The sequence below is a fragment of the Oncorhynchus clarkii genome, chromosome 32 (assembly GCF_045791955.1).
Source record: "Oncorhynchus clarkii lewisi isolate Uvic-CL-2024 chromosome 32, UVic_Ocla_1.0, whole genome shotgun sequence".
NCBI classification, from domain to species: Eukaryota; Metazoa; Chordata; class Actinopteri; order Salmoniformes; family Salmonidae; genus Oncorhynchus; species Oncorhynchus clarkii.
Window position 1 is genome coordinate 34,142,573 of NC_092178.1, and position 23,120 is coordinate 34,165,692.

At 41.6% G+C, this 23,120-nt stretch overlaps 1 pseudogene; it reads left to right on the forward strand.

The window, feature by feature from the left end:
* Positions 1-7,487, forward strand: part of LOC139391711 (bone morphogenetic protein 8B-like) — a 17,816-nt pseudogene extending 10,329 nt beyond the window's left edge.
* The last annotated feature ends 15,633 nt before the right edge of the window (positions 7,488-23,120 follow it).

The following is a 23,120-nucleotide window of genomic DNA, read 5'->3' on the forward strand; positions in this document are numbered from 1 at the left end:
GGACCAACACTTTATATGTGTCGTGTTCTACATTCTTGTTCAGTATAATATATTGATATTGAGTGTGAGAATGGTATATGAATAACACACATTACCTCTTTCATAACGACGGATCTTCGCATTCGACTTATAACCATACTTCACTCTTAAACTATTCACATCTACAGTAATTCAGATAATTACATCACCCTTTGTCATATATTATATGTATCCAATCAAAGCTGTAAAGTACTGTGACATGTGCAACGCTACATTTCTACCCTTTTGATGACTGTTGTCTTGTTGAACCAAGAATTTCTCATTGTCTCTTTTAGATGTACTACACATGGTTCAATTAAAACTAAAAAAATATGGACCATAAGTGCGTGACAAATTACTTTTTTTCTTTTTACATTTCTTTAATTATACTTTGAACAAGTACAAGTTAGTAGCAATGGCAAATGTCATTCCTATTTGTTTGCAGATTTTCTATGTACAGAGGATCCAATACACAGGAATGTGTCATTGTCAATATATTATGGAGGACTGTGTACTGCTATATTTGTAATAAAATAAGTAAAATATATATTGTAGAGGTTGATTTGATGCAGAAGTGAGAGGAATTGCCAGTGAACACAGACTATCCAGAAACTCCAACCCCTCTTCAGCTACATAGCATTCCAGTATATTGGAAATACATTTGAAAATACTTGTAAGTATGCATTTGTCTGGTATCAGTATAGACGGAATGGCGTTTAACTTGCATTTGGAAGCAACACATTTTCTGCTAGATTTACAAGGCATACATATTCTCTCTCACACACAAAACATATTCACTGCTTTCCTTCAGAATGGATCAAATAGGCAGAGGAATGATTTCATATATATTACTACATTTCTTGGAAATGGTCAAATGCAAAATACAACTGTTACAACGTGGACCAGGTGACTATCCACAGTGATTTTGGCACTATTTCAACCAGGCAAATAACAAATCCTTTCCACTATGACACCATTCTCAAAGAAAGCAGAAATGATTTGCACAAGAGTGTATGGGAGGAGGTATAGAAAAGAGTTGGTGGTTAAAGTAAGACAGCGTTACACAACTGAGAAAAAGTTGCAAAAACAGTAATACCCTGATACTTTTAGACGTGTAACAGTCTAGATGTTACTGAATGAGGTATTAATGAAGGAAGCACCATGGGGAAAAGGGATGTAGGTAGAGTGGGCTCATATAATTAAGATGGGCGCTTCAAAAGAGTCTGAAGTTCAGGGATGGTTGGACATATAATATGGGGTGCTGGTGTGCTTCTGCCCCCCATTTTATGTCATTGTCACAAATATCCCCCACCCATGTCCAGGGGTCTCAGTATTTTGTCTCTTGACGCCATTAAGTTCCAGTTGCAGCGCTCTAATCGTGGTCATCGTGTGTCTGTGAATCACAACATGAAAGGCGATGAGTGACAAAATATCCACATATTGAGTCATACAAAATACAACTTTAGCATGGCGAAAGAGTTTGCTTCTAACATGTAAACTGGGAGTCTGAATGATGAGAGCATCTTAACCCAGCTGTAGGTCCATTGTGTGTGTTGGTCTTTTAAGCCTCAACATCATCCAGCTCTGGGGGCATTGGGGATTTGGGATGCTTGCTCTCAAAGTGCTGCTTGAACGTCTTCGGGTCCGGCATCTGCGTCTGTAAGGGTCAGGTAAGGGACGGAGGATATCAACAATTGTTGGCTGAGACTGAATTTTCAGGTGATAAACGATAAACAAAGCTATAAAATGCATCAAAGTCCTACACATCACACAGGCCAGTACAATGGACTAGACACAAAGAGAAACCTAAAAGGTAGGGATGTCAAACGTTCAGGCTGCTGTACAGACGATGGAGGCTCTAGTCTAGAGCACCTGGTTAAAATGTGGTTGAGAGCATTATTTTACTCTCTAAATGGTTAAATGAGTGAGAAAGAGATGTCATTGTTGCAATAGTTTGCGAGTGGGCAACAAACTACATTACCAAAAGTATGTGGACAGCTGCTCGTCGAACATCTCATTCCAGAATTATGGGCATATGGCATTGGCTCCCCCTTTGCTGCTATAATAGCCTCCACTCTTTTGGGAAGGCTTGCTGCGGGGACTCCCGTTCTGTGAGCTTGTGTGGCCTACCACTTAAAGGCTGAGCCGTTGTTGCTCCTAGACGTTTCCAATTCACAATAACAGCACTTATAGTTGACCGGGGCAGCTATAGCAGGACAGAAATTTGACTAACTGACTTGTTGAAAAGGTGGTGCCATGTTGAAATTCACTGAGCTCTTCAGTAAGGCCAATGTCTGTCTATGGAGATTACATGGCTCTGTGCTCGATTTTATACACCTGTCAGCAACGGGTGTGGCTGAAATAGCCAAATCCACTAATTTGACGGGGTGTCCACATACTTTTGTATATATAGCGTATACTATCATCTTAAATAGACATGTTGAAATATTTTGCCATAGTAAATTGTATATTCTGCGAATTTCCCTAATGTGGAGAGTTTGTGTTAATATCCTACACAAACCTTAATTTTCACCCCAGAAAATGTTGTGGAATTACACATCCATTTTACCTCAGATTGGTGATATTAGTATAAAAGTGTATAGTTTTCAAGATGACATATGATTGACTGCTTAAAACAGATCAATATCTGTGGTTTTGTACCAATGATTTTGTCACACGTACTGGGTTATGCAGGACTTAGAAATGCCACATAAATTAATGAAATGGCAAAGAAAATGAAACGCGCTCTCTCTATAAAAAAGTCTATGGCCACACACCAATACATGGATTTGACAGTCAAACTGTCACTTAAATAGTGTCACTGTTGATATCCTATGTCGCGTCGTGATTTCGTTTAAGTTAAAGATAGCTAACAAAAAAGTGGTCTGTTTCCTACCGAAATCAACACCTGACATTCCAAGATAAAAATGGAATTCCTCTACAAGTTCATCTAACCAACCGTGTATAGGTTATTCCAAGTGTGAATAGTGTTACTTCAAACAGTGCTACACCACCATTTAACCCCCATTCTATTGATTTCAGCGTGACATTGATGGAAGTGATGAACAAAAAAAGAGTTGCATTACACTTACCGTGTTGGCGACCCACTTGAATCAAAATGCAACACTTCTAAATGTAGGCCTAGCTAGCTGTCTACTACACATTGTCCTCTAACCAGTGATGTACACATTATTCCCAGATTCCGTTTGGTTTTTGAGCTGTGTTAGTTTTAACAGGACGTGTAACCTCATCTCCCCCTCTCGCACAATTGATTGTTGTTAATTTCCATATCTAAAGAATAAAGCATAATTGTTCATGTAATATTAGCCTCATAACTCCAGGAAGAGGAAATTGTGATGAAATGATCAAGTAAATGAAAAGACAGAGACAAATGCTTTTAAACTACCAGTTATTTTATTTAAAAATGTAAAATTCAGTGCAAAGTAATGTAGTGCATTAGTGTCTAGATCCCTGTTAGTTGGCAAAGTGTCACAAGAATCCTGTGGGGAGAGAAAACAAGAGAATACATTAATTTAATTTGTGTTAACTAATCAAGGTTCAACAAAGCACTTCAAGTCCTCAAATCCTGAGAGAGAGAAAGAGAGATGGACAGAGAGAGAGATATGGATGGAGAGCGAGAGAGAGAGAGATGGACGGACAGACAGAGAGAGAGAGAGATGGACAGACAGAGAGAGAGTGGCCTTTCAGATCTCTGCAGTAGGACTACATGCTGGCCATGAGGTTCTCCAGGTGGTACTCCAGGAGGCTGGAGAGCTCAGTGACCAGAGATTCTGGGTTAAAGTACCAGGCCAGCTGCTGCCCAAACATGTCATCAAGCAGAGCCATCAGCCCGCCCTGAAGAGAACACCACACAACACATAGATAATGGCTCTGAGTTACTAGCTTACCAAGAGGAAAGAGACAAGGAGAGTTACTCCCTGTAAAATGTCATTGAAACCCTGTTATTCAGGTCAACTAGGAATAAGGAAGTAAACTCTTGACTCTTACATTGAGCAGCAGCAGGTATCTCTCAGCCTTTGGCTCAATGCTGGCAGCAGCGGGCAGGAAGGAGTACAGGAGAGCGTACAGACGCTCCATGAACCCACCAGGGTGCTAAAGGAAACAGAGGAGGAGAGAAGAGAAATTGAAGTGAATTTGCTAATAGAGAGACATCGAAACATGTACCAGTGAGATGCTACTTACCACAATCAGGGACTTCTGAGCTATCATCAACCCAAACAGCACCAGTTCAAAGAGGACATCTATCAGGTTAACATGATGGATCTAGGACAAGAAAATAGGAACGATTTCAAATAGATCAGATACTGTGATGTATAAAAGACATGCATGTGGAAGAACCCAAAGTGAGACATGAAAGAGTTAATGAACTCACCTTTGCCTCAGCCAGCTCCCTCTCAATGTCAATCTCCTTCGAGGGGTCACTCAGGTAGTCCACAAAGTCATTATAGGCACGGATGAATTCGGCCTCGTCCTATCACAAAGCAAAGAGCGTTGATGTTAATGAACAGAACACATTTCCCACTGAGGACGCTCTCTTTCCCTTGAATGAATAATGAGTTAGTGAGCTACCATGTGGTGGGCCTGAACCAGTGCGCCCATTAGGACCTTTCCTGCCACAAACAGATGGTTCCTGCTCAGGGTGGAACAAAGCAGTGTCTAGAGAAGAGGGAAGAGTTAGGGTGAGACACCCATCTTCCTCTAGGAGACAGACAGAACAAGAAGATACAGAGAGAAACATTTTAAGTGGGTCCACTCACAGTGAAGGCCTGGCGCAGGGAGACGAGCCTCAGGGCGATGTCCTCCACTCTCTTGGTGGTAAGGTAGAGGCTGTGGGAGGGAGGGAATGGAGAATGTCAACCAGTAGAGTCAATGGGGATATAGGATGGTGACAACTATCCTTCAGCATCTGACAAGCCCAGACTACACAGATATTTAGAGGAACTCACTTTAGCAGAGGAACCTCCCTCTCCTCAGGCAGCAGGTCCTCCTCCCAGCCCTACAACAACATAACAAACATTCAACATCAGTGACATGACATGACAAACAATGGGCCAATGGATGGATCTTAATGCTACTAGTCTATAGAATGTGTAGCTGTGTGTCTAACATCTGACCTCATAGCAGTTGTGGCCTTCAGGCTCTGGCTCAGTGAACTGCTGATTGGTGGGCGTAGAGACGGAGGCAGCCTCCGACCATGCCGAGGAGGAGAGCAGCCCATCCAGCCCCATGTGGAGAGTGGCGTACACCACCGAGACATCAGTCTGCTGCTCCAAAAACACACACAACACACCTGTTTACCACACACACACATTATTAGAAAACAGAGCATATCTAATGGAAAAATGCACAGTAATTGGTATTCTATATACATAGGAAAAATTGTATTTACCTGGTAGCAGCCAAACGTCACGTCCACAGACGTCTCGTGGCGGAGGTGAGACGCATACTGGGTCACCCTGCCAGCCACATACTGACAGAGAGAGATGACATGTTAAGGATGACATGTTAAGTGAAGAAAAGCCTAATCTAATACTATTTCAGTAGTATTTACATCTTACCTGGATCCAAGTGACGGACTGCACCTTGGTGGCACAGTAGGGGATGCCCTCTGGACTAAGCCTGGCTGTCTCCTTGGAGATGGCCCACACCAGTTGAGTCTCCAGGCCTCGAACCCTACTCACATGGTGCATCCTCACCACCACCTGCTGTGGAGAGAAACGACAAGTAACATCAACAAAACAACATCAGCCATCGCTGTAACATATTTCCATCTTGATCACATGACTCGGACAATGTAGATTAGGACTAGATAGTTACAAAGACACCTACCTGGGATCCCCCACGCATGTAGGTGATAATGGGGCTGATGAACTGGAAAGTTCTCCAGGCTTTAGCCACCAGACTGGCATTGTTCTGCACAAGAGGGGGGTGACATTACAGTACATTCAGGTTAGAAACAGCAAACATTGTAACGGTGATGTGACTGTGTGTGGTTCTCTTACCCTGATCACAACAGGCCCACAGTACAGGGGGCTGAACCTAATCGGTATCAGCTGCCAATTACCAGTGGCCTCCTAAAGCAGACAACAAAGATTTTCAGAATGAATATGTGGGATATTTTTCAAACATAAAACCAAAAGCTTTCTGAAAAGTGTACCTCAAGGATAGTTGGCACATCCTCAAGGATGATAGCAGCATCCTGGACATGAAGGATAACTGGCAGCAGTGGCACATCCAACTGGACCTCATCCAGTACAGTTGATTCTAAAAGTAGGAAAAGGAAAACAAACAAACAATTATTAGGACGTAAAACGTAGCGCGCTAGCTAGTACTACTAGCAAAAGTGCATTGCTTAGCAACAATTACTCAAGTTAACGTTACCTTGAAAGTTTGGATTACAGAAATACACAACATTTAACAAATTACATTGTCAATGTTGAATGTGGTAAAATAAGAAGTTTAAAACTCCACGTACCCTCTTCGAAGTCGCTGTCGCTGTCCACCTCCCGACGATCGCGAACCCTGCAAAACGGAAAAAGACAACAAAAACAACCCATAAATGAATTTGAACAACCTGTCGACGCAGAAGGCTGCCGACGTCCTCGCACTCTCTCCGTCAATCTTGAAAAGCACCCAGGCATTTTCCAGTCGATGTTTCAATCTCAGGTCTCAAAAATCCGTCAAGTTTGTTGTTGTTGAACAGCAAATTGAAGTTGTTCTTGTTTTCGAACAGAAAACGTTCAATAGAACGCCGATATGTTCTAACGGTTAGATGTCTCATGGCAACACATATATTTGAAATTGTTGTTTACAAAATTGACAGCTGTGTTGCCATAGAAATGAGTTTGGAACGCTATGGTTACCATTAGAATCCTATACAATTCCTGGTCATCATTCTAATTCCATTGACCCTATTTTGTCACCAGAGGCTTTCCTATGTTGTGTGTGTATAATATAAAACTTAAAGACCAAATCTTTTTTTTAAAGTCACTAGCTAGGTCAATGGCCCATTGAAATGTTTTAGCTTGTTTCATGGAAGTTGTTGTTGAACTTCTGAAAGTCTAGGCTTTGGCTCAGTGGGCTATAAAGTCTTGTGGAGCACAGACAACCCGGGATAAAACATATATAAAACACATACACATTCAGACAAGGGGGGCGAAACCACATCCCACTGAGGTAGGAGAGCACTGAAGCATCTGCATAATAATAATCCATACCTCTTTTATAAACAGGATATTATCATTGATTATATCAAAGTGTATGTATGAATAAATCTGATTGACCTTTTTTCATGGCAGGTTCACCTTTTGAAGCCAGATGAGGTTCCCAAAGCGTTCTGCGCACCCACCAAGCTCAGTCCCATCTCTGTACTCTTCTACGAGGACAACAACAATGTGATCCTAAAGAAGCATCGCAACATGGTGGTCAAGACCTGTGGATGCCTGTAACATCTGTGGTGGCCCATCTATTCTACATCATTTTAATAAACCTCACTACCATTGTTCCAAAAGATACAAACAGGGTTGATAGCAATAGTATGTATCTACACTGAACATAAATATAAACTCAACATGCAACAATTTCAATGATTTTACTGAGTTATAGTTCATATAAGGACATCAGTCAATTAAAATATGTTCTTTAGGCCCTAATCTATGGATTTCACATGACTGGGAATACAGATGTGCATCTGTTGGTAACAGATACCTTTTTAAATGAAGATAGGAGCGTGGATCAGAAAACCAGTCAGTATCTGGTGTGACCACCATTTGCCTCATGCAGCGGGACACATTTAATTTAATATATATATATATATTTTAATATAACATTTTTTAACTAGGCAAGTCAGTTAAGAACAGATTCTTATTTACAATGACGACCTACCCCGGATGACGCTGGGCCAATTGTGCCCCGCCCTATGGGACTCCCAATCACGGCCGGGTGTGATGCAATTAATCAATCAAATGTATTTATAAAAACCATTCTTACATCAGCTGATGTCACAAAGTGCTGTACAGAAACCAGCCTAAAACCTCAAACAGCAAGCAATGCAGGTGTAGAAGCACAGTGGCTAGGAAAAACTCCCTAGAAAGGCCAGAACCTAGGAAGAAACCTATAGAGGGTATGGGGGGTGGCCAGTCCTCTTCTGGCTGTGCCCGGTGGAGATTATAACAGAACATGGCCAAGATGTTCTAATGTTCATAGATTACCAGCAGGGTCAAATAACAATAATAATGCAGCTTGGATTTGAACCAGTGACACCTCTTGCACGACTGACACAGTACCTTAGACCGCTACGCTACTCGGGAGCCCACATCACCTTAGCATAGAGTTGATCAGGCTGTTGATTGACGCCTGTGGAATGTTGTCCCACTCCTTTTCAATATTTTTTAAAAGTTGCTGGATTTTGTCAGGAACTGGAACATGCTGTCCTGCACGTTGATCCAGAGCATGCCAAACATGCTTGTGAGTATGCAGGACATGGAAGAATGTTGATATTTTCAGCTTCCGGGAATTGTGTACAGATCCTTGCAACATGGGACCGCGCATTACCATCCTGAAATATGAGTTGTTGGCGGCGGATGAATGAAACAATGGGCCTCAGGATCTCGTCACGGTTTCTCTGTGCTTTCAATTCAAATTGCCATCGATAAAATGCAATTGTGTTCGTTGTCCATAGTTTATTTCCCCATACCATAACCCCACCGCCACCATGGGGCACTCTGTTCACAATGTTGACATCAGCAAACCGCTTGCCCACGCGATGCAGGATTCATCCATGAAGAGCACACTTCTTCAGTGTGCCAGTGGCCATCAAAGGTGAGCATTTGTCCACTGAAGTCAGGTCAAGACCCTGGTGAGTACGACGAGCACGCAGATGGGCTTCCCTGTGACGGTTTCTTCTGACAAATTCTTTAGTTGTGCAATTCCAGTTTCATCAGCTATCGGGGTGTCTGATCTCAGATGATACTGCATGTTAAGGAGCTGGATGTGGAGGTCCTGAGCTGTCATGGTTAAAATTGGTCTGCGCTTGGACATACTACCAAATTCTCTACAACGACATTGGTAGAGAAATTACTACTCCAGCAACAGCTCTGGTGGACAATCCACCAGTCAGCATGCTCCATCAAAATTTGAGAAAAAACTGTGAGTATGTTGTGTGGAAAAACTGCACATTATAAGGTGGCCTGTTATTGTCCCCAGCACAAGGTGCACTTGTCTAATGAGCATGCTGTTTAATCAGTTTATTGAAATGCCCCACCTGTCAGGTGGATGGATTATTTTGGCAAAGAAGAAATGCTCACTAACATGGATGTAAACTTATGTAAATTCATGAACATTTGAGAAATAAACTTTTTGTACATATGGAACATTTCTGGGATATTTTATTTCAGTTCATGAAACATGGGACACAAGTGGTGTTTACATTTTTGTTCAGTATAATATATTGATATTGAGTGTGAGAATGGTATATGAATAACACCCATTACCTCTTTCATAACGACGGATGTTCGACTTATAACCATACTTCACTCTTAAACTATTCACATCTACAGTAATTCAGATAATTACATCACCCTTTGTCATATATTATATGTATCCAATCAAAGCTGTAAAGTACTGTGACATGTGCAACGCTACATTTCTACCCTTTTGATGACTGTTGTCTTGTTGAACCAAGAATTTCTCATTGTCTCTTTTAATGTACTACACATGGTTCAATTAAAACTCAAAAAATATGGACCATAAGTGCGTGACAAATTACATTTTTTTTTTTACATTTCTTTAATTATACTTTGAACAAGTACAAGTTAGAAGCAATGGCAAATGTCATTCCTATTTGTTTGCAGATTTTCTATGTACAGAGGATCCAATACACAGGAATGTGTCATTGTCAATATATTTATGGAGGACTGTGTACTGCTATATTTGTAAGAAAATAAGTAAAATATATATTGTAGAGGTTGATTTGATGCAGAAGTGAGAGGAATTGCCAGTGAACACAGACCTCCAGAAACTCCAACCCCTCTTCAGCTACATAGCATTCCAGTATATTGGAAATACATTTGAAAATACTTGTAAGTATGCATTTGTCTGGTATCAGTATAGACGGAATGGCGTTTAACTTGCATTTGGAAGCAACACATTTTCTGCTAGATTTACAAGGCATACATATTCTCTCTCACACACAAAACATATTCACTGCTTTCCTTCAGAATGGATCAAATAGGCAGAGGAATGATTTCATATATATTACTACATTTCTTGGAAATGGTCAAATGCAAAATACAACTGTTACAACGTGGACCAGGTGACTATCCACAGTGATTTTGGCACTATTTCAACCAGGCAAATAACAAATCCTTTCCACTATGACACCATTCTCAAAGAAAGCAGAAATGATTTGCACAAGAGTGTATGGGAGGAGGTATAGAAAAGAGTTGGTGGTTAAAGTAAGACAGCGTTACACAACTGAGAAAAAGTTGCAAAAACAGTAATACCCTGATACTTTTAGACGTGTAACAGTCTAGATGTTACTGAATGAGGTATTAATGAAGGAAGCACCATGGGGAAAAGGGATGTAGGTAGAGTGGGCTCATATAATTAAGATGGGCGCTTCAAAAGAGTCTGAAGTTCAGGGACGGTTGGACATATAATATGGGGTGCTGGTGTGCTTCTGCCCCCCATTTTATGTCATTGTCACAAATATCCCCCACCCATGTCCAGGGGTCTCAGTATTTTGTCTCTTGACGCCATTAAGTTCCAGTTGCAGCGCTCTAATCGTGGTCATCGTGTGTCTGTGAATCACAACATGAAAGGCGATGAGTGACAACATATCCACATATTGAGTCATACAAAATACAACTTTAGCATAGGGAAAGAGTTTGCTTCTAACATGTAAACTGGGAGTCTGAATGATGAGAGCATCTTAACCCAGCTGTAGGTCCATTGTGTGTGTTGGTCTTTTAAGCCTCAACATCATCCAGCTCTGGGGGCATTGGGGATTTGGGATGCTTGCTCTCAAAGTGCTGCTTGAACGTCTTCGGGTCCGGCATCTGCGTCTGTAAGGGTCAGGTAAGGGACGGAGGATATCAACAATTGTTGGCTGAGACTGAATTTTCAGGTGATAAACGATAAACAAAGCTATAAAATGCATCAAAGTCCTACACATCACACAGGTCAGTACAATGGACTAGACACAAAGAGAAACCTAAAAGGTAGGGATGTCAAACGTTCAGGCTGCTGTACAGACGATGGAGGCTCTAGTCTAGAGCACCTGGTTAAAATGTGGTTGAGAGCATTATTTTACTCTCTAAATGGTTAAATGAGTGAGAAAGAGATGTCATTGTTGCAATAGTTTGCGAGTGGGCAACAAACTACATTACCAAAAGTATGTGGACAGCTGCTCGTCGAACATCTCATTCCAGAATTATGGGCATATGGCATTGGCTCCCCCTTTGCTGCTATAATAGCCTCCACTCTTTTGGGAAGGCTTGCTGCGGGGACTCCCGTTCTGTGAGCTTGTGTGGCCTACCACTTAAAGGCTGAGCCGTTGTTGCTCCTAGACGTTTCCAATTCACAATAACAGCACTTATAGTTGACCGGGGCAGCTATAGCAGGACAGAAATTTGACTAACTGACTTGTTGAAAAGGTGGTGCCATGTTGAAATTCACTGAGCTCTTCAGTAAGGCCAATGTCTGTCTATGGAGATTACATGGCTCTGTGCTCGATTTTATACACCTGTCAGCAACGGGTGTGGCTGAAATAGCCAAATCCACTAATTTGACGGGGTGTCCACATACTTTTGTATATATAGCGTATACTATCATCTTAAATAGACATGTTGAAATATTTTGCCATAGTAAATTGTATATTCTGCGAATTTCCCTAATGTGGAGAGTTTGTGTTAATATCCTACACAAACCTTAATTTTCACCCCAGAAAATGTTGTGGAATTACACATCCATTTTACCTCAGATTGGTGATATTAGTATAAAAGTGTATAGTTTTCAAGATGACATATGATTGACTGCTTAAAACAGATCAATATCTGTGGTTTTGTACCAATGATTTTGTCACACGTACTGGGTTATGCAGGACTTAGAAATGCCACATAAATTAATGAAATGGCAAAGAAAATGAAACGCGCTCTCTCTATAAAAAAGTCTATGGCCACACACCAATACATGGATTTGACAGTCAAACTGTCACTTAAATAGTGTCACTGTTGATATCCTATGTCGCGTCGTGATTTCGTTTAAGTTAAAGATAGCTAACAAAAAAGTGGTCTGTTTCCTACCGAAATCAACACCTGACATTCCAAGATAAAAATGGAATTCCTCTACAAGTTCATCTAACCAACCGTGTATAGGTTATTCCAAGTGTGAATAGTGTTACTTCAAACAGTGCTACACCACCATTTAACCCCCATTCTATTGATTTCAGCGTGACATTGATGGAAGTGATGAACAAAAAAAGAGTTGCATTACACTTACCGTGTTGGCGACCCACTTGAATCAAAATGCAACACTTCTAAATGTAGGCCTAGCTAGCTGTCTACTACACATTGTCCTCTAACCAGTGATGTACACATTATTCCCAGATTCCGTTTGGTTTTTGAGCTGTGTTAGTTTTAACAGGACGTGTAACCTCATCTCCCCCTCTCGCACAATTGATTGTTGTTAATTTCCATATCTAAAGAATAAAGCATAATTGTTCATGTAATATTAGCCTCATAACTCCAGGAAGAGGAAATTGTGATGAAATGATCAAGTAAATGAAAAGACAGAGACAAATGCTTTTAAACTACCAGTTATTTTATTTAAAAATGTAAAATTCAGTGCAAAGTAATGTAGTGCATTAGTGTCTAGATCCCTGTTAGTTGGCAAAGTGTCACAAGAATCCTGTGGGGAGAGAAAACAAGAGAATACATTAATTTAATTTGTGTTAACTAATCAAGGTTCAACAAAGCACTTCAAGTCCTCAAATCCTGAGAGAGAGAAAGAGAGATGGACAGAGAGAGAGATATGGATGGAGAGCGAGAGAGAGAGAGAGATGGACGGACAGACAGAGAGAGAGAGAGATGGACAGACAGAGAGAGAGTGGCCTTTCAGATCTCTGCAGTAGGACTACATGCTGGCCATGAGGTTCTCCAGGTGGTACTCCAGGAGGCTGGAGAGCTCAGTGACCAGAGATTCTGGGTTAAAGTACCAGGCCAGCTGCTGCCCAAACATGTCATCAAGCAGAGCCATCAGCCCGCCCTGAAGAGAACACCACACAACACATAGATAATGGCTCTGAGTTACTAGCTTACCAAGAGGAAAGAGACAAGGAGAGTTACTCCCTGTAAAATGTCATTGAAACCCTGTTATTCAGGTCAACTAGGAATAAGGAAGTAAACTCTTGACTCTTACATTGAGCAGCAGCAGGTATCTCTCAGCCTTTGGCTCAATGCTGGCAGCAGCGGGCAGGAAGGAGTACAGGAGAGCGTACAGACGCTCCATGAACCCACCAGGGTGCTAAAGGAAACAGAGGAGGAGAGAAGAGAAATTGAAGTGAATTTGCTAATAGAGAGACATCGAAACATGTACCAGTGAGATGCTACTTACCACAATCAGGGACTTCTGAGCTATCATCAACCCAAACAGCACCAGTTCAAAGAGGACATCTATCAGGTTAACATGATGGATCTAGGACAAGAAAATAGGAACGATTTCAAATAGATCAGATACTGTGATGTATAAAAGACATGCATCTGGAAGAACCCAAAGTGAGACATGAAAGAGTTAATGAACTCACCTTTGCCTCAGCCAGCTCCCTCTCAATGTCAATCTCCTTCGAGGGGTCACTCAGGTAGTCCACAAAGTCATTATAGGCACGGATGAATTCGGCCTCGTCCTATCACAAAGCAAAGAGCGTTGATGTTAATGAACAGAACACATTTCCCACTGAGGATGCTCTCTTTCCCTTGAATGAATAATGAGTTAGTGAGCTACCATGTGGTGGGCCTGAACCAGTGCGCCCATTAGGACCTTTCCTGCCACAAACAGATGGTTCCTGCTCAGGGTGGAACAAAGCAGTGTCTAGAGAAGAGGGAAGAGTTAGGGTGAGACACCCATCTTCCTCTAGGAGACAGACAGAACAAGAAGATACAGAGAGAAACATTTTAAGTGGGTCCACTCACAGTGAAGGCCTGGCGCAGGGAGACGAGCCTCAGGGCGATGTCCTCCACTCTCTTGGTGGTAAGGTAGAGGCTGTGGGAGGGAGGGAATGGAGAATGTCAACCAGTAGAGTCAATGGGGATATAGGATGGTGACAACTATCCTTCAGCATCTGACAAGCCCAGACTACACAGATATTTAGAGGAACTCACTTTAGCAGAGGAACCTCCCTCTCCTCAGGCAGCAGGTCCTCCTCCCAGCCCTACAACAACATAACAAACATTCAACATCAGTGACATGACATGACAAACAATGGGCCAATGGATGGATCTTAATGCTACTAGTCTATAGAATGTGTAGCTGTGTGTCTAACATCTGACCTCATAGCAGTTGTGGCCTTCAGGCTCTGGCTCAGTGAACTGCTGATTGGTGGGCGTAGAGACGGAGGCAGCCTCCGACCATGCCGAGGAGGAGAGCAGCCCATCCAGCCCCATGTGGAGAGTGGCGTACACCACCGAGACATCAGTCTGCTGCTCCAAAAACACACACAACACACCTGTTTACCACACACACACATTATTAGAAAACAGAGCATATCTAATGGAAAAATGCACAGTAATTGGTATTCTATATACATAGGAAAAATTGTATTTACCTGGTAGCAGCCAAACGTCACGTCCACAGACGTCTCGTGGCGGAGGTGAGACGCATACTGGGTCACCCTGCCAGCCACATACTGACAGAGAGAGATGACATGTTAAGGATGACATGTTAAGTGAAGAAAAGCCTAATCTAATACTATTTCAGTAGTATTTACATCTTACCTGGATCCAAGTGACGGACTGCACCTTGGTGGCACAGTAGGGGATGCCCTCTGGACTAAGCCTGGCTGTCTCCTTGGAGATGGCCCACACCAGTTGAGTCTCCAGGCCTCGAACCCTACTCACATGGTGCATCCTCACCACCACCTGCTGTGGAGAGAAACGACAAGTAACATCAACAAAACAACATCAGCCATCGCTGTAACATATTTCCATCTTGATCACATGACTCGGACAATGTAGATTAGGACTAGATAGTTACAAAGACACATACCTGGGATCCCCCACGCATGTAGGTGATAATGGGGCTGATGAACTGGAAAGTTCTCCAGGCTTTAGCCACCAGACTGGCATTGTTCTGCACAAGAGGGGGGTGACATTACAGTACATTCAGGTTAGAAACAGCAAACATTGTAACGGTGATGTGACTGTGTGTGGTTCTCTTACCCTGATCACAACAGGCCCACAGTACAGGGGGCTGAACCTAATCGGTATCAGCTGCCAATTACCAGTGGCCTCCTAAAGCAGACAACAAAGATTTTCAGAATGAATATGTGGGATATTTTTCAAACATAAAACCAAAAGCTTTCTGAAAAGTGTACCTCAAGGATAGTTGGCACATCCTCAAGGATGATAGCAGCATCCTGGACATGAAGGATAACTGGCAGCAGTGGCACATCCAACTGGACCTCATCCAGTACAGTTGATTCTAAAAGTAGGAAAAGGAAAACAAACAAACAATTATTAGGACGTAAAACGTAGCGCGCTAGCTAGTACTACTAGCAAAAGTGCATTGCTTAGCAACAATTACTCAAGTTAACGTTACCTTGAAAGTTTGGATTACAGAAATACACAACATTTAACAAATTACATTGTCAATGTTGAATGTGGTAAAATAAGAAGTTTAAAACTCCACGTACCCTCTTCGAAGTCGCTGTCGCTGTCCACCTCCCGACGATCGCGAACCCTGCAAAACGGAAAAAGACAACAAAAACAACCCATAAATGAATTTGAACAACCTGTCGACGCAGAAGGCTGCCGACGTCCTCGCACTCTCTCCGTCAATCTTGAAAAGCACCCAGGCATTTTCCAGTCGATGTTTCAATCTCAGGTCTCAAAAATCCGTCAAGTTTGTTGTTGTTGAACAGCAAATTGAAGTTGTTCTTGTTTTCGAACAGAAAACGTTCAATAGAACGCCGATATGTTCTAACGGTTAGATGTCTCATGGCAACACATATATTTGAAATTGTTGTTTACAAAATTGACAGCTGTGTTGCCATAGAAATGAGTTTGGAACGCTATGGTTACCATTAGAATCCTATACAATTCCTGGTCATCATTCTAATTCCATTGACCCTATTTTGTCACCAGAGGCTTTCCTATGTTGTGTGTGTATAATATAAAACTTAAAGACCAAATCTTTTTTTTAAAGTCACTAGCTAGGTCAATGGCCCATTGAAATGTTTTAGCTTGTTTCATGGAAGTTGTTGTTGAACTTCTGAAAGTCTAGGCTTTGGCTCAGTGGGCTATAAAGTCTTGTGGAGCACAGACAACCCGGGATAAAACATATATAAAACACATACACATTCAGACAAGGGGGGCGAAACCACATCCCACTGAGGTAGGAGAGCACTGAAGCATCTGCATAATAATAATCCATACCTCTTTTATAAACAGGATATTATCATTGATTATATCAAAGTGTATGTATGAATAAATCTGATTGACCTTTTTTCATGGCAGGTTCACCTTTTGAAGCCAGATGAGGTTCCCAAAGCGTTCTGCGCACCCACCAAGCTCAGTCCCATCTCTGTACTCTTCTACGAGGACAACAACAATGTGATCCTAAAGAAGCATCGCAACATGGTGGTCAAGACCTGTGGATGCCTGTAACATCTGTGGTGGCCCATCTATTCTACATCATTTTAATAAACCTCACTACCATTGTTCCAAAAGATACAAACAGGGTTGATAGCAATAGTATGTATCTACACTGAACATAAATATAAACTCAACATGCAACAATTTCAATGATTTTACTGAGTTATAGTTCATATAAGGACATCAGTCAATTAAAATATGTTCTTTAGGCCCTAATCTATGGATTTCACATGACTGGGAATACAGATGTGCATCTGTTGGTAACAGATACCTTTTTAAATGAAGATAGGAGCGTGGATCAGAAAACCAGTCAGTATCTGGTGTGACCACCATTTGCCTCATGCAGCGGGACACATTTAATGTAATATATATATATATATATTTTAATATAACATTTTTTAACTAGGCAAGTCAGTTAAGAACAGATTCTTATTTACAATGACGACCTACCCCGGATGACGCTGGGCCAATTGTGCCCCGCCCTATGGGACTCCCAATCACGGCCGGGTGTGATGCAATTAATCAATCAAATGTATTTATAAAAACCATTCTTACATCAGCTGATGTCACAAAGTGCTGTACAGAAACCAGCCTAAAACCTCAAACAGCAAGCAATGCAGGTGTAGAAGCACAGTGGCTAGGAAAAACTCCCTAGAAAGGCCAGAACCTAGGAAGAAACCTATAGAGGGTATGGGGGGTGGCCAGTCCTCTTCTGGCTGTGCCCGGTGGAGATTATAACAGAACATGGCCAAGATGTTCTAATGTTCATAGATTACCAGCAGGGTCAAATAACAATAATAATGCAGCTTGGATTTGAACCAGTGACACCTCTTGCACGACTGACACAGTACCTTAGACCGCTACGCTACTCGGGAGCCCACATCACCTTAGCATAGAGTTGATCAGGCTGTTGATTGACGCCTGTGGAATGTTGTCCTACTCCTTTTCAATATTTTTTTAAAGTTGCTGGATTTTGTCAGGAACTGGAACATGCTGTCCTGCACGTTGATCCAGAGCATGCCAAACATGCTTGTGAGTATGCAGGACATGGAAGAATGTTGATATTTTCAGCTTCCGGGAATTGTGTACAGATCCTTGCAACATGGGACCGCGCATTACCATCCTGAAATATGAGTTGTTGGCGGCGGATGAATGAAACAATGGGCCTCAGGATCTCGTCACGGTTTCTCTGTGCTTTCAATTCAAATTGCCATCGATAAAATGCAATTGTGTTCGTTGTCCATAGTTTATTTCCCCATACCATAACCCCACCGCCACCATGGGGCACTCTGTTCACAATGTTGACATCAGCAAACCGCTTGCCCACGCGATGCAGGATTCATCCATGAAGAGCACACTTCTTCAGTGTGCCAGTGGCCATCAAAGGTGAGCATTTGTCCACTGAAGTCAGGTCAAGACCCTGGTGAGTACGACGAGCACGCAGATGGGCTTCCCTGTGACGGTTTCTTCTGACAAATTCTTCAGTTTCATCAGCTATCGGGGTGTCTGATCTCAGATGATACTGCATGTTAAGGAGCTGGATGTGGAGGTCCTGAGCTGTCATGGTTAAAATTGGTCTGCACTTGGACATACTTCCAAATTCTCTACAACGACATTGGTAGAGAAATTACTACTCCAGCAACAGCTCTGGTGGACATTCCACCAGTCAGCATGCTCCATCAAAATTTGAGAAAAAACTGTGAGTATGTTGTGTGGAAAAACTGCACATTATAAGGTGGCCTGTTATTGTCCCCAGCACAAGGTGCACTTGTCTAATGAGCATGCTGTTTAATCAGTTTATTGAAATGCCCCACCTGTCAGGTGGATGGATTATTTTGGCAAAGAAGAAATGCTCACTAACATGGATGTAAACTTATGTAAATTCATGAAAATTTGAGAAATAAACTTTTGTGTGGTGTTTACATTTTTGTTCAGTATAATATATTGATATTGAGTGTGAGAATGGTATATGAATAACACCCATTACCTCTTTCATAACGACGGATCTTCGCATTCGACTTATAACCATACTTCACTCTTAAACTATTCACATCTACAGTAATTCAGATAATTACATCACCCTTTGTCATATATTATATGTATCCAATCAAAGCTGTAAAGTACTGTGACATGTGCAACGCTACATTTCTACCCTTTTGATGACTGTTGTCTTGTTGAACCAAGAATTTCTCATTGTCTCTTTTAGATGTACTACACATGGTTCAATTAAAACTCAAAAAATATGGACCATAAGTGCGTGACAAATTACATTTTTTTTTTTACATTTCTTTAATTATACTTTGAACAAGTACAAGTTAGAAGCAATGGCAAATGTCATTCCTATTTGTTTGCAGATTTTCTATGTACAGAGGATCCAATACACAGGAATGTGTCATTGTCAATATATTTATGGAGGACTGTGTACTGCTATATTTGTAAGAAAATAAGTAAAATATATATTGTAGAGGTTGATTTGATGCAGAAGTGAGAGGAATTGCCAGTGAACACAGACCTCCAGAAACTCCAACCCCTCTTCAGCTACATAGCATTCCAGTATATTGGAAATACATTTGAAAATACTTGTAAGTATGCATTTGTCTGGTATCAGTATAGACGGAATGGCGTTTAACTTGCATTTGGAAGCAACACATTTTCTGCTAGATTTACAAGGCATACATATTCACTCTCACACACAAAACATATTCACTGCTTTCCTTCAGAATGGATCAAATAGGCAGAGGAATGATTTCATATATATTACTACATTTCTTGGAAATGGTCAAATGCAAAATACAACTGTTACAACGTGGACCAGGTGACTATCCACAGTGATTTTGGCACTATTTCAACCAGGCAAATAACAAATCCTTTCCACTATGACACCATTCTCAAAGAAAGCAGAAATGATTTGCACAAGAGTGTATGGGAGGAGGTATAGAAAAGAGTTGGTGGTTAAAGTAAGACAGCGTTACACAACTGAGAAAAAGTTGCAAAAACAGTAACACCCTGATACTTTTAGACGTGTAACAGTCTAGATGTTACTGAATGAGGTATTAATGAAGGAAGCACCATGGGGAAAAGGGATGTAGGTAGAGTGGGCTCATATAATTAAGATGGGCGCTTCAAAAGAGTCTGAAGTTCAGGGACGGTTGGACATATAATATGGGGTGCTGGTGTGCTTCTGCCCCCCTTTTATGTCATTGTCACAAATATCCCCCACCCATGTCCAGGGGTCTCAGTATTTTGTCTCTTGACGCCATTAAGTTCCAGTTGCAGCGCTCTAATCGTGGTCATCGTGTGTCTGTGAATCACAACATGAAAGGCGATGAGTGACAAAATATCCACATATTGAGTCATACAAAATACAACTTTAGCATTGGGAAAGAGTTTGCTTCTAACATGTAAACTGGGAGTCTGAATGATGAGAGCATCTTAACCCAGCTGTAGGTCCATTGTGTGTGTTGGTCTTTTAAGCCTCAACATCATCCAGCTCTGGGGGCATTGGGGATTTGGGATGCTTGCTCTCAAAGTGCTGCTTGAACGTCTTCGGGTCCGGCATCTGCGTCTGTAAGGGTCAGGTAAGGGACGGAGGATATCAACAATTGTTGGCTGAGACTGAATTTTCAGGTGATAAACGATAAACAAAGCAATAAAATGCATCAAAGTCCTACACATCACACAGGCCAGTACAATGGACTAGACACAAAGAGAAACCTAAAAGGTAGGGATGTCAAACGTTCAGGCTGCTGTACAGACGATGGAGGCTCTAGTCTAGAGCACCTGGTTAAAATGTGGTTGAGAGCATTATTTTACTCTCTAAATGGTTAAATGAGTGAGAAAGAGATGTCATTGTTGCAATAGTTTGCGAGTGGGCAACAAACTACATTACCAAAAGTATGTGGACAGCTGCTCGTCGAACATCTCATTCCAGAATTATGGGCATATGGCATTGGCTCCCCCTTTGCTGCTATAATAGCCTCCACTCTTTTGGGAAGGCTTGCTGCGGGGACTCCCGTTCTGTGAGCTTGTGTGGCCTACCACTTAAAGGCTGAGCCGTTGTTGCTCCTAGACGTTTCCAATTCACAATAACAGCACTTATAGTTGACCGGGGCAGCTATAGCAGGACAGAAATTTGACTAACTGACTTGTTGAAAAGGTGGTGCCATGTTGAAATTCACTGAGCTCTTCAGTAAGGCCAATGTCTGTCTATGGAGATTACATGGCTCTGTGCTCGATTTTATACACCTGTCAGCAACGGGTGTGGCTGAAATAGCCAAATCCACTAATTTGACGGGGTGTCCACATACTTTTGTATATATAGTGTATACTATCATCTTAAATAGACATGTTGAAATATTTTGCCATAGTAAATTGTATATTCTGCGAATTTCCCTAATGTGGACAGTTTGTGTTAATAACCTACACAAACCTTAATTTTCACCCCAGAAAATGTTGTGGAATTACACATCCATTTTACCTCAGATTGGTGATATTAGTATAAAAGTGTATAGTTTTCAAGATGACATATGATTGACTGCTTAAAACAGATCAATATCTGTGGTTTTGTACCAATGATTTTGTCACATAACCCAGTAGGGTTATGCAGGACTTAGAAATGCCACATATATTAATGAAATGGCAAAGAAAATGAAACGCGCTCTCTCTATAAAAGTCTATGGCCACACACCAATACATGGATTTGACAGTCAAACTGTCGTGTCATATCCTATGTCGCGTCGTGATTTCGTTTAAGTTAAAGATAGCTAACAAAAAAGTGGTCTGTTTCCTACCGAAATCAACACCTGACATTCCAAGATAAAAATGGAATTCCTCTACAAGTTCATCTAACCAACCGTGTATAGGTTATTCCAAGTGTGAATAGTGTTACTTCAAACAGTGCTACACCACCATTTAACCCCCATTCTATTGATTTCAGCGTGACATTGATGGAAGTGATGAACAAAAAAAGAGTTGCATTACACTTACCGTGTTGGCGACCCACTTGAATCAAAATGCAACACTTCTAAATGTAGGCCTAGCTAGCTGTCTACTACACATTGTCCTCTAACCAGTGATGTACACATTATTCCCAGATTCCGTTTGGTTTTTGAGCTGTGTTAGTTTTAACAGGACGTGTAACCTCATCTCCCCCTCTCGCACAATTGATTGTTGTTAATTTCCATATCTAAAGAATAAAGCATAATTGTTCATGTAATATTAGCCTCATAACTCCAGGAAGAGGAAATTGTGATGAAATGATCAAGTAAATGAAAAGACAGAGACAAATGCTTTTAAACTACCAGTTATTTTATTTAAAAATGTAAAATTCAGTGCAAAGTAATGTAGTGCATTAGTGTCTAGATCCCTGTTAGGTGGCAAAGTGTCACAAGAATCCTGTGGGGAGAGAAAACAAGAGAATACATTAAATTTAATTTGTGTTAACTAATCAAGGTTCAACAAAGCACTTCAAGTCCTCAAATCCTGAGAGAGAGAAAGAGAGATGGACAGAGAGAGAGATATGGATGGAGAGCGAGAGAGAGAGAGATGGACGGACAGAGAGAGAGAGAGAGATGGACAGACAGAGAGAGAGTGGCCTTTCAGATCTCTGCAGTAGGACTACATGCTGGCCATGAGGTTCTCCAGGTGGTACTCCAGGAGGCTGGAGAGCTCAGTGACCAGAGATTCTGGGTTAAAGTACCAGGCCAGCTGCTGCCCAAACATGTCATCAAGCAGAGCCATCAGCCCGCCCTGAAGAGAACACCACACAACACATAGATAATGGCTCCGAGTTACTAGCTTACCAAGAGGAAAGAGACAAGGAGAGTTACTCCCTGTAAAATGTCATCGAAACCCTGTTATTCAGGTCAACTAGGAATAAGGAAGTAAACTCTTGACTCTTACATTGAGCATCAGCAGGTATCTCTCAGCCTTTGGCTCAATGCTGGCAGCAGCGGGCAGGAAGGAGTACAGGAGAGCGTACAGACGCTCCATGAACCCACCAGGGTGCTAAAGGAAACAGAGGAGGAGAGAAGAGAAATTGAAGTGAATTTGCTAATAGCGAGACATCGAAACATGTACCAGTGAGATGCTACTTACCACCATCAGGGACTTCTGAGCTATCATCAACCCAAACAGCACCAGTTCAAAGAGGACATCTATCAGGTTAACATGATGGATCTAGGACAAGAAAATAGGAACGATTTCAAATAGATCAGA